Raw genomic sequence first — 11,618 nt, 5'->3', positions numbered from 1 at the left:
TCCCTGACTTTGTGCTCGTTTGTACACAGGGTGCGGGTAGCTCTGTACATGAAGCAGACTTCCCTGACAATTGGGAACCATTTGTAAAATATACCAGATAAAGTGCCTTTTGCAAAATATCTTGGATCATGCACGGTTGATCAATACAAACTGTCTGGGGTCAAGAGCAATGGAATGCGGCAGCAAGCAAACGCTTCTTTAACCTGCTTTGAAATCCTAACTTGGGCTGAGAGTTATGACTAGCAGTACGAACACACAATCTGCAGAGGAGGGGGCCCAGTAACTAAAATCCCAACCTCCCTCTGCTTCAAGGTTGTATCCAGGGCATATTCAGTCACCTGCTCTGACCACACCAGTCCGGTGGGAAGAGATAGGAATCAGACAAGTCCGAGGGGGCTGTTTTATTAAGGGCTCTGAAAATCAAAAGGAGACCTGGGGGAAAAAATCGATGCAGGATTTACCTGGAAGCTAATATAAAAATGTAACTGTGCTGTGGCTGCATAAATGCAGACTGAAGAGGGGCTACAGCCTGGGACCTTGAGCCCTCAGGATGAAACTCACTTCTAACCAGGGTGCATATGGGCCAGTGAAGCTACTAGTGGCCAGCACAAAGACAAGGCAGCACCTCAGCTCTTAAGATCTTCATTAACATTGAGATGAGAGGGTGAGTTGCTTTTGAAAGTAGTATCCCTGATAATGTGTTATCTTAACACCAGGTTTTGGTGCATGTGCATGGAGCTATGAGTCGTATCTATGCAGAAAGTCCTCCACCAGTAGCTGTTAGAGGTAAACTGGGACTGCAGTGACTTCTCTAATGCTTTAACACCATGCTCTACAATGACTTCCGGAGGTTGAAACTGGAAGTGGAGGTGCTGACATTCACAGCATTACCTGCTGTGATTTCTGCTGGGAGAGGCTGAGATTGCAAGAGCAGAGGGCTTTTGCTTAGCATCTCTACACTTCTCCCTGCATTGCCTCGCACAGGGGTGGGCAGTGGGGACTGAGCATTGGTCTGTGCAGAGCCTTCCTCTAAAAATCCCAGCTCCAGACAATATACAGCAATGTAGTTTGCATGATTCTCTCCTTGTCCCGAGTATCAGCAGTTACAGGAGAACAGATTCGTTTGAACAATTTTTCATTACCTGCAGTCATCAGCCTGTTCTTTTCCACATGGTGAATGGGACAAGAGAGGGACTGAGTCACTGTTTAAATCTATTTAAATGCAAATGAAACTCTTGTCCTGAAGCCCCATTATGTGTGCAGTCCATACTATGTTGCAAGATCCTCTCATACATTCTGAAATACTCCGGTTACCCATGATTCGAGTGTTTGCAATAAGCACCACTGTCTTTCTAGTCATCTAATCACATACATATTAGAGAAGCAAAAACAGCATCTTAGGTAACCAGAGTCTCCACAATCTTAACCGCTTCATCCCAGTGACTCCTCCATTCTCAGAAAACCCTGATGTCTTCTACCAGGCCATGATTGAGGTTGTCCAGAACCCAGACTGGGTATGGTATGCTTTATAGGGAAAAGGGGAAGGGAAAAGTCAGTGTTGCTTGGTTACCAGACCTCTTTTCAGTGTGTAAACTGCTGGTACTAGCTTTCATTTGGGATTGCAGCAGGTCACAGCTTTACCAGACAGATAGCTGGAATCAACCAAGCTCAGCATCCTCCAGAGAGTCACAGCCTGGAAAGGTGAAGGCCTCCCTTCTCTGCTCCATATCTATGTCTGTCACTGTTTCTTGCACGTTGGCGGGTCTGCATGCATGTGAGCCTTTAAAGGATGTTTATCTTTCCTTATCATACATCTAAGAAGCACCACTGGAAAGACACAGTCCAATGTTATACACAAATCCAGACCTGCCATAGTTGGTTATTCTCCTTCCCATGGTACAGATACAAAACTATTCATGCATATAAAATCCCATGGGAATGGATAGTTGCTCAGTCAAGTCAAATCTCTACTTGTAGTGTAAATACCTCTGAACATCATAATGTTGCTGTGTCCGTAATCCTCAGCTGACCTCCTTTCACTAAAGCCAGGGTTCTTTGTCAAATGAGCTGAGGATCAACATGTTTGGACTTTCTCACCAAACCATAGTTACAGAGTATTGGGGGTAGGGGATGGGGTGGACCCATAGGAAGGTACCTATAATATATAACATGACCTGGGATCCTCAGTGTGGTTCTAGTGGGAAGATGTCTCCACATCACATAAAATATTACCACACATTGGACCCCATGTTATGAAGAATATTATTAGATTAATCACTACAGTGCCTTTTCCCACAGTACTAGCTGGTGGTCTCAGCTAGGATGGAAGGGTCTGGAGACCAAGCTCCCCTTCTTCTCTTTGGGTTGCTTTTTCTCAGATAGTGCTTATCAATGTTTTCATGGAAGCTCATGGAAAACTTGATGTGCTGCTGCCTATCTATGCAGGCCCTAATTCAAAAAGTTGTTTAAGCACAATCCTAACCTTAGGCACATCAGGAAGCCCCATATGACATCAATAAGTTTGTATAGTGGAACATAGTCTGAGGCTATGTTCTTCTTTCATCTGCCCCAAAACTTCCTCAACAATGGTATTCAAAAGAAAGGCTAATATGTTTAAACAAACCCATTGGAACTGAAACTCCCATTAGCTCATGTTACCATGGCACCACTGGCAGTAGTGACAGTCCCTTGATTTGAGGATGATTTCTACCCTGGCTCATTGATGGGTCTTGAGGTGACTTAAGACTCCAATCCTTGAGTTACAGTCTCGTCCACAGAAGTTGCAGATCTTTCCACAGAGGAGAGTAAGCTGTAGACTAGTATTTCTCTTCTTTTCCTTCCTCTGTTCTCTCTCTTCTGCTTCAAGAGCAAGATGCTTTATCTCAAAACAAGCAACCACTTGATTAAATTTGCAGTGCCATTGGAATTGGTTGACAGCCAGCTTCTCTCAGCTCTTGATGTTGGCATCCATTTTTTTGAGGTATGCCTTCAATATGTCCTTGTAGGATTTCCTTTGGCCACTGCAAGATTTCAGGCAATTACTAAGTTGAGAGTAGAGCACTTGTTTTGGGAGTCCAGAGTAGGGCATCTGTACACAATGTCTGGTCCAGGGAAGTTGGTTCTTGAGGATCATCCACCCAATGCTGGTAACACTGGCTTCAGCAAGGATACTGGCATCTGTGCAGTGATCTTCCCATTTGATGTGGAGGATTTTCTGCAGACATTGTTGGTGATACTCTCCAGGATCTTGATATGACGATAGTAGATCACCCACATTTCACATCCATAGGGAAGAGTGGGATGTGCATCAAAGTGCTCTTTCCATCTAGCTTGGATAGATCAATTGCATCTGAGAAGCATTGAGCCATCCAGGGATCTCAGGAAAGTAGGAACATGTGAAGTTGGGCCATAGATTGCTTTCATTGCCTAGAAAAAGCTGTATGTGTCATAATTGTCAGCGTAGCACTAGGTCTCATTGACTTTATTTTGCCAACACTAATTTTTGATTTTCCAGATCCTCCTTTGAACTTTGATTTTGAAGAGCGGATTTGTCTGCTTTTTTGACAATATGAGGTATCATCTTGCCAAGCAGAATGAGCTCTTCTCTTCTAGTCAAGGAGGGCTTGGTCTTGGTGTCACTCTCATTGAACCAGTCTGGGTGTTGACTGGTGGTATAGCCAGTGGATTCAGCAAAGGTCACATGAATGGTGGTTTTAAACTTCTTCCAGAGTTCTTTCATTTCTGGGCAGGGCAGAGAGCTTTACGTGGAGATACTGTTGGAGATCCTTACAGACTTTGGGGCTTTGAAGAGATTTAGTGTTCAGAGTCCTTCACATTGCTTTTGGCCATTTTTAATGTTTTGAAGCAAGCTGGATATTCATAATGGATCTGAGAAGAGTGATCTGTCCAGCAGTCACTGGTTCTTTGCATGGTTTGCATAATACAGACATCCATTTGATCACAGGCTCTAACAGTAACATAGTCAAGGAGGGTGTGCATAGACAAAACGAGGGGCATGTGTGCACAACACTTTAAAGCGGGTTTAATGCTTATGCACCACTTTAATGACGTTGGTGTTTGCACGTGTTGGTGGCATATTGTGCATTAATTCCAGCCGCTGTAGCACATTCAGTGTTATAATGTGTCTTAAATGACTTTGGGGTGCAGCAAACTAAAACACTTGTCTACAAACTCATCGGGAGGCGGGGAGGGGCAGCAGGGAATAGGGGGCACTCTGTTTACCAGGGATCCCCTTGGGGTCACCAGAAATAATGGCCACAAACTGAAGGAGAATAGGTTTAGATTGGACATAAGGAAGAAATTCTTTACAGTGAGGGTTGCCAAAATATGGAATGGGCTTCCAAGGGAGGTGGTGCTTCCCCTTATCACGGAGGTGTTCAAGAAGAGATTGGATAGACATCTGGCTGGAGTTACTTAACCCCAGCACTCTTGCCTGCCTGGAGCAGGGTGGTGGACCCGGTGATCTGCCAGGTCCCTTCCAACCCTAGAAATCTATGAAATCTATGAAATCTACCTCCGAGGAGTTTTAGTTTGCTGTCCTACAGCCGCAGAACAAAGCACGGGGCTCTGTGCGGCTCAGGGGCTCTGCAGGCAGCCTGTGCAGGCAGCCTGGCAGCAGCCCAGGAAGGCAGACTCCACCAAAGAGAAAAAAGAAAAAAATGGTGAGCCTGATCTTTGTTGTTTTTATTTTTTTCTCTTGGAGCCTCCCGAGCTGCATGGGGACCCGGTCCTTCCCTCCGTGGCTGTGGAGCTCCCTGGGACTGTCCAAGCTGGGTGCTGCCAGGGGGAGCTGGAGGGAGCCATCGCTGCCACGGAGGGAAGCACCAGCCCCCCACAACCCAGGGACCGCTCTGCCTGCTGGCAGCTCGCCCTCCCCTCCCCACCGTCAGAGAGGGAGGTAAGACATGGATGTACACAACATGGGGGTTTACTTCGCCTTTTTAAAAACCCACCGCTTCAATTTAGAGCAAAGTAAACTCTCATTTTGTCTACACACGCCTGGAGGTGCCAGTGCTTAAAGTGAACATGTGTCCTTGTATTTGTCACTGTCTGAAGATGGTGTTCAGGATGACAATACCACGCTGTGCACATTTGCACAGGAGAAGCATGCCATCACAGTTGGCAGGGCCTTTGGAGGTTTGTGTAGGAAAGCATGTTGTTTCCTGTGGCAGAAGCTTGCACATGACTTTGTTTAATGTGAGGAAGCTGGTGTGTGGAAACAGCAACCACAGACTGTTGACAAGGTAGAAACTTAAGCCCACTGACAAGGGAGAACCCTAGATGACAGGAGACATCCATCTTGCTACAGCCTTCTTCTGTCTTTGCAGCTGTTGAGATCCTGATATCTTTTCCCACCTGATCTGCTGTTGAGGATTTGGAGTTTGAACTGTGGTTTGACTGGAACATCCCCTCAGGCCTGTTTGCCATGGATGACTCTGGCAGGAGTGTAAGACTCTGGGCCACGTAACTCTGAGTGTCATTGGGACATACAAGCCTCCCCACCACTGCATGGTCTCGGTCCATGATGAGGGCCGAGCATGCTTATTATGATGAAAAAGGGAAAAATACAACCTGGTCAGAAAGGCAGCACAAGGGCCAAGTAACCTGTTGCAGGAGCAGCTATTTGATGTTCTCTCTCCTTCCTGCTTGTGCTTTTCATGCCAAAGGAAGCAAATCCTGGGAAGCCTCTACAGTGGCTTAGCAGGGGTATAGAAATCTGGACACACACTGAAGGCTTGGTCATAGACCTGGAAAAATGAGTGTATTTTCTTCTGACCAATTAACACTGCTGCAATGCTGTTAATTAACAACTTGGAGGGTTGATTGCCAGCTGGTGCCAATGGAAATAAATGGTTTGCTTCAGTGAACCCATGCTGATCTACATCAACTGGGGATCAGGCCTCATCACCATAGCCCCTCATGTGTCAAATAACACCCAGCTGTTATGTGGTAATATACTGACTGCAATCTCTCTCTGTCTCTCTTTTCTGTCTCTCTCCTCTCCAGGTGGTGACACCATGTGCATTTATCTCACTGTCTTGGGTTCTGTGTAACTCACAATGGCGTATTGTGGGGAGGAGAAAATTGAATTGGAGTTTACTCTCCCAGAGTGGGTAACCTGGAGCCTCTGTCCAAATCTAATCTCCTGTCTTTATCTTTTCTCTTCTTTCTCTTCCCCTGCATTCCTCCTCTCTTCATTCTTTGCATATCTCTGCTTGCCGTTTGGTGACCAGGAAAAGGGAACAATCTGTGCTGGGGTTTATGAAAAGAAGGTGTCTTTTTATTATTATTTTTAAATGCTCTTTAATTCCTTTGGAGTGTTTGGGCCCTGAAGTAGGATTAGCCATAATTCCCCTGTCATCGTTCGCTTCCGATTAGCTGACAATTCATTCCTCCAAGAGTCCTTAAACTCACTGCTGAATACATTAGCCAAAGGACAATGGAGCGGGCCTGATTAGATTGTAATAAGTGCAGGTGGTTTCACTATTGTCTGGATATTCAGTTTAATGTAACTGCCAGGGACCAGTGGATGCACGTTGCCTTTCCTATTAAACTGATCAGAAAACAGCATGGAGGCCTCTGCAGTCAGACTGCAGTGTCGAGTGGCAGCCCAGGCTTGTTCATGGTGCATGTATTTGAAAATCAAACTGTTTTGTTAAAAGAATCGTAACCACACAATTTTTCCCCTCCTCTGTTGTCAGCAGCGTGGCCACTAGTCTTTTTTTTTTGGTTTGTTTATGCTCCTTTGGCAAGTGCAGTTACTGGAGCTGCCAGGACTGGACCAACAGCCAGCTTGTTCCCTCTCCCCCGGAGGTTAGTGGCAGCTGGAGGTCTTGTTCTCTTGCCTTGTGCAAACTGCATCGCTCTGGCAGCTCCCGTTCTCTGTGTGCGCACTGTTGCTCTCTGATATCTTCCCGTCTATCTTGCAGAGGCCAGGCGGGCAGCTTGCCCAGAGCACAAAATGTTTCCCCTGCCCCAGATGGAAACTGAGGATGACAATATCACTTAGTGAGATGGGACCTCCAAGGAATAACAGGCACCAGCTGGGTGCTGGGGCATTGGTGGTTGCAACAGTCAGCCACAGGGAGCTGGCAAGGAGCACAGCTTGCCTTCAGATCCTGAGGGACTAGTCGCCCATTAAAACCTGCTGGGGCAAACCCAGACCCCTCTCCTTCCCTTATGGATGGCGTCTTTGCAGTGGAGCCCCAATACTAGGGGAGAGAGATGGATGCAGCCTCCTGATATTTCCCCAGTATGAAGCCATGTAAGCCCCCTGCATTGGCAGCATTAGCCAGTGGACTGTAACAGCCACCCTCTAGTAGCTCCAGAGCTGCCCCATGACCTTGCTGCTCCCTGTTTTCTGCTTATCTAACACTCAGCCGGCCTCAGCTGAGCTCTGGAAGTTGGCTGCTTCCCATCCTCTCCCTTGCCAAAAGCTGGAGGGCAAGTGCTGTGAATGGAAAGGGCTGAGCAAGTCTGAGGGACTGATCACCCTGAGTGATAGCTGCTTTCCTGGAGAAAGGGAATATTTTATAAGAGCTTTGTAAAAGCGAAGGCACGGCGGCCCTCAGCAAGCAGAGACTAAGAGCGATAGAGGAGCATCCCCCTGGATTCATCTGCCAGAGGTTATTCACCTCAGGAACTGGCAAATAAAAGCTACAAAAGCCCAGTAAAAGGGGGCGTATTATTTGCTCCCTTCAAAACAGGCTGGGAAGCAAAAATAAAAGAGGCGGCTCCTTAGGTCCCAGTTGGCTGCATTTGTCAAGGACAAAGATTTCATGGAGATCTCCCTGGGTGACCCAGTTTTTCACACACATGCACACACGCACTGTGCTGCAATCCACAACTTTAATAATGCTGTGACATACAAAGGAGATTTTGATGCAAAGTGAACCTGACAGATGTAGGGAAGTTTCTGCCTTTTTCAGAGCCATGCCAGGATTACATCCAAGGTGGCTGTAACCTTCAGCAAGGGCTGTTGTTGTGTTTTATTTTTTCAGCTGGTTTGCTTTTAATGGTATTTAACAAGAAATGGGATCATGTTTTGTCTTGTCTTTTTTCTGAGAGAGTTTACTAGGACTGTCAGGATTAAGTGTGCAAGGAGTGAGGAGCTGGGGAGAGGGAGAAGCTCTGCTGCTCCTATCCACAGAGAAGAGGATGGTGTGCATGTGTGGCCATGTCTCTGCGGTGATACAGACTGGATGAAACATCTGTGCAGGTAGACACGATCATGAGGCTGTGTGCATGGCAAGATGGCTGTACAGGAATAATTGTACAGTCATAACTGTTTGTCTACCTATAAACACACATGGAGAAGGGTGTTTAAAGGCATGTCTGACACAGTTGTGTCAACATTAAACCATATGAATTTAAGAAGCTGCAGATGTGACTGCCTGTAAGGTCATTTCCTTGATTCTGTGTGAGCACATGTGGACATGTGGCTGCAAACACAGCTGAATGTGCACTGACTGTCCTCATATGTGGATAGCATCCATAAAGGATGGACTTCTTTTGAAATTCACAGACACTGTACGATATGAGGAGAGGTTTTATGTGGACTTCAAGACACTTGGTATGCCTCATTTCACTGTTGGGTTCTGGAAGTTGCATCCACCTCAGTATCAAGGGAATCTTCTTGTTACAGAGACTGCAGGGGTCGGGTGAAGTCGTTTGACAGCTTTAAGAGATGATATATCTAGTCCCACCTGCGATGCAGTTGGCTCATCTTACCAGGTGGAGAAAATGAGCAAAGTCACATGATAAGCAGGTCATTTGGTTAAATCCAGCTGTCTGCAGTAGAGGAAGGATAGAAAGCTTAAAAAGGAGGTGTGGAGTGGGTTTGGTGTTCAGGTGAAGGCGGTTGTTGTTTGCTGTGTCTGACCTCATCCTAGTTTTACCTTGGCCAATGGAAGATGTTAGACTTTGGCCAGCTGTACTCAAGTGCACTAATCCCTGAGTATTTGCAGCATCTGTAAGGGAAGAGTGTTCATCAGTGTGTTGTGGGCATGCTGGAGTGCTGCTCAGAGAAGGAGTTAGGATTGAAAAACTAACAGAAGAAACTCATAAAGAGCAAGGCGCACACATGATGCATGTCCTCTGTAACCCCTCATGGGCAGGGCTCCAACTCATGTGGCACCTTAGATTTGCTGACCTTATAAGGCATGCTATTCTGAGTCACTTGATTACTCTGACAAAGGGCTGCCTGCATGTTTCTGGCTTCAGCAGATTTCTAATGTTTCTGGCTTATACATAGGTTTTCTTTGCTGTGTGTCTCAGCTTGGTATGCCTCAACCTGCAATTGCAAAGTTTATCTTTGCAAGCTTTTCAACATAGCTTCTCCAAAGGGGCAGTGGGTATGCTCTAGCTATGATACACCCTGACCAGCTAAGATCAGTCTGGGTGGGGATCAATGAATAGTGTGACCCTCCCCTTCCCGTCCCCCCACGCGCACACACAGTAGGAGAACCAGGTGTCTTTGTAAAGTGCTGTTTTTAGGGAGAGATAACTTGTGAACCCTGCCACCAAATGATCCCGAGCATGGATCAATCACACTATCCAGTGCCCCCAGAAGTCTCAGGAAATCTTAGGTCTGAGTAGCCATGTATATACTGGCAGTAGAGAGAGAAAAATTGAGTGCTGCTTTCTGCTTAAAGGCCAATCTTCACTATAATGGAGCTAGTGCTCCTATGAGGCAGCCAAGGGAAAGAGGAATATTCGTCTGTGTGTGTGTGTGCATGTAAATATAGGATTATGGATGTGTGTGTGCAGGAGAAACAAGAAATCAACCTAGATGGAAATTTGTCATTTAATTCCACTTTTTTTTTTTTTGCAGAGCAAATAATAAAAGACAGCATATTCCCCCTGTACTCCATGCTCCCAGGAGTCAGTCTCAAGTTGATAGGAGCTGGGGAAGGCTGGGTACATTCAATGGAAGGGGAGAGTATGAAACAGAGTATATGAATAATTCTGTGACTGCATGTGATACGCCTGTTCCGGCCTGCAGCACTAGCTATAGTTATGTCCTGGTGAAGCTGGGAGCAGACTTTTTTGGGATACGTGAAATGGGCTCATTTCCACTAGCTTAGTAGGATGCATCCATGATGGGCATACACTTTACTACTGCTGTTTGTATCTGAAACCCAAATTGCTGGCAGTGCAGTACAGAGAAATGATGATAACTGTATGTGCACCCCTGACATCTACAGAATATAGCTATTTCTGTGAAAATGGGGCCACTGCCTCCCAGCTACACTCTGAACTTCTCTTTAAGTAAAGGAGCCGTGATTAGAATCGTCTATGTTTTATATCACATTGCACCTGAAAATCCCCCTCAGAGCAGCATTTTGAAAGACCTCCTTCCTATGGCAGCATGACAGGGCTGCTATACAATGACAGAAACCCTATAGTTATTGTGGCTTGCTTTCTAAACCCTTACAGTACTCCTGTTGCATGCATGATAGGGGAAGATGCTGTGTAGACCTAGGCAATACAGTTCATAAAAGGAGCTAGTTAATTCATATTGCCCAGTTTCAAGCTCACAAGAATGTTTTGCTTAGAAGCTTAAATTCAAAGGTTGTTTGGGCTGTTTTTCAGTAAGAGGATTATACAGGGACAAGGGAGAGATAGTGAGCAAGACTAATGGAAGCAAAAGATACAGAGTAACATTTTGAAAAAAACCCACCTACATGATTTAGGAGCCTAAATTTCATTGACTTTCAATGCAAGTTAAATACCCAAATGCCCAAGGAGCAGATTTGCAAAGGTGTTCGTTTCACTGTGCTGCAGGTTGGTGTCTAGTGAGACGTTTCCAAAGCACCAAACTCCCCTTGAAATCAGCACCTTTGAAAATCCCACTAGGAGTTTTAAGGTCTTTTGTAAGTCCATGGGATTTAGCTTCCAAATTACTGAAATGACTTAAGTTCTTTTGAAAATATCATCCACAGTCTGTGAAACATGGACAGGACTTCTGGTAACCAGTCCAGCTCCTGTATGTGGAGAATGCAGGTTCTTTTCTAATGGTGGCAATGGTTGTGTTTTGAAAAGTAAATTCAGGTTGAACCTACTGGAGAAAAAAAAGCTACAGACTTGGGTCAGATTTCTGAATTTCACAAGAAGTAGTCTGTGTGATTCCCAAAACTGTGTTTTTGGAGATTCATCCATGTGTGGTTTAAATGTATATGACACCTAAATTGATATAACTAATATAGTATAGGGTTTGTGTTGGAATCTAGAAACCAGGCGTGGTGGGTGTTGTTGAAAGATTTCCTGCGAAAAAGTGAATTTATAAAGATTTTCTAGAATGAAAAACAAGAGGCTGTTTCCCATGTTATATAATGGGTTGTTGGACTGGATAGAGAGCTTCAGGTGGGAGTGTGGGGGAGAGCTGTAGAAGAAAGTGCCAGGGTAAAAATAGGAGACAGATTCATTTCATGCTCCTTCTTGATCCTTCTACCTGCTAACTCCATTCATATTCTATGTGCTGCAGAAATCAGGAACCTTGGCTATAAAATCATAAGCATCCATGCCTTTAGATAAAAGGCAGAAATTGTAGTTGCTTGCCACCAGTATTGAGCCTTTTTCCCTGAGAGTGGTGAACC

Source organism: Alligator sinensis, unplaced genomic scaffold, assembly GCF_000455745.1.
Source record: "Alligator sinensis unplaced genomic scaffold, ASM45574v1 scaffold519_1, whole genome shotgun sequence".
Classification (NCBI taxonomy): domain Eukaryota; kingdom Metazoa; phylum Chordata; order Crocodylia; family Alligatoridae; genus Alligator; species Alligator sinensis.
Note: the sequence above shows the minus strand (reverse complement) of the source record.